Source organism: Nansenia antarctica (assembly GCF_963989245.1).
Source record: "Nansenia antarctica genome assembly, chromosome: 12".
Classification (NCBI taxonomy): domain Eukaryota; kingdom Metazoa; phylum Chordata; class Actinopteri; order Argentiniformes; family Microstomatidae; genus Nansenia; species Nansenia antarctica.
In genome coordinates this window covers 14,769,210-14,770,811 of record NC_137682.1, presented here as the reverse complement: position 1 = coordinate 14,770,811, position 1,602 = coordinate 14,769,210, and the positions used below count along the sequence as shown (strand labels likewise).

At 37.4% G+C, this 1,602-nt stretch overlaps 1 protein-coding gene across 1 annotated transcript in view; it reads left to right on the top strand.

Moving 5' to 3' along the window:
- LOC308168350 (tripartite motif-containing protein 16-like) overlaps positions 1-540 on the top strand; it is a gene marked incomplete at its 5' end in the record, with an annotated part of 4,080 nt that extends 3,540 nt beyond the window's left edge. Inside the window, one exon of the mRNA XM_080542910.1 lies at positions 1-540. This exon is cut by the window's left edge and continues 565 nt beyond it.
- Between the last annotated feature and the right edge of the window lie 1,062 nt (positions 541-1,602).

The following is a 1,602-nucleotide window of genomic DNA, read 5'->3' as shown; positions in this document are numbered from 1 at the left end:
CTATTATTCTGTTTAGTCTTCAGAGTTGTATCATTATATCATCATCACATATTCAATATAACGTACTCTGTTCCAGAAATAATATATGTTTAGATTGGTGCCTTGGTTCATATATTAGTTTTGATTCCAACTATTCTGTTGGACATCTGTCGTGGCAGAAGCCTTTTCTGATACTTAAATGTTGTTTATAGTTCATGCTCTAGAAAGTGTATGTTGATTAATGCTTCCCATGAGAAATCTCCATGCTATGATAGTGTTCCCATGGTCGATGTCTCCCTGTCAGTCCACATGTAAATGTTCCTTCTATACTGATCACAGGTTATGAATGTGTTTCTGTATTGATCACAGGTTATGAATGTGTTTCTGTGCTGATATGAACCAGTCTGGGTGTTTGCTCCATGTGATTGGATCACCAAGGTGTCATCTCAGAGGGACACAACTATGTAGATCCAAGATGTCTCTCTGACTACTCTGGAGCTAAAGAACACTGGATATCTATTATAGAAAATTAACCTGTGTTGTACAACATAAAATCATTAACATGGAATAAATCACAAATCTTCAAATTGAGGAACGTTTCTTTTGTCTTTGTATATCCACATGATTGCTCCTCTGTGCATCTCTTCTTATTGAGGTGATATGAATGAGAGGGAGGTAAGAGACTAGGTTATGTTATGTTACTAACTATGTTATTGACATAATCCCGGTAGAGAAACATATCTTTGTGATAACCCAGGAGACATGAATCAGGAAGTGGAGGAAGCGGTGTTACAGCATAGTTGGTCAACTGTATAAAGTAACTGCATGGTGGTACACTACTAGGTAGTACCCTAGTGGTACCCATGTAGGTTTTATCAGAGTTCCTCATGGGGTTATAACTGTAACTGTAACCTCACACATTCAAACGACTGTTTTTCTACTGTCAAAAACGTCTCTGACCAAATAAAAAACGATTTATATCTTTATGATCAGTGTGGTTTATGTCTAAAGTTTCATTAGTTTAGTGCGACCATGTGTGGAATGGATGTTGTATAATAATATCCATCACCATTGTCGCCCCAGACCAGTGTACAAGTATACAAATATAATTGGCATGTGTAAAATTGCATTGCATGGTTTTAAAGTCCAAAAACACTTTTTCAAGACTCTATACTTTCTGTTGGGTAATTTGTCCTTATGTCAGAGAACAAAGAGAACATCACTTTCTATTTATGTTTTAACTCGAGCTTTTATTTTGAAGCCGCGAAAACGAATGGAGCGTAATTCCTCACTCGAGTCGCGTCACCCAACAATCACTCCATTGCCTTTTCAGTTGTTGTTAGTTGAGGATTACAATGAAGGATTAGGCACGACTGTGTAATTAGAAATGTGTCAAATGTCAATATAATTAATGGCCTAAAATACAAACGCGAAAAAGACATGTTTGACAACCAGTGCAGAAACACGTCGTATGGCTTTAACGCCAACCCAAACAGTTTTACGTCAAACACGTAAAGGAGTGTCAGTAATGACAATGTCACTATACAGATCGCTTCCCCACCCGTAGAAAGTGTCACATCGAAGGATTGACAATGTCATTTATGCAAAGACTTAACTCGCGAT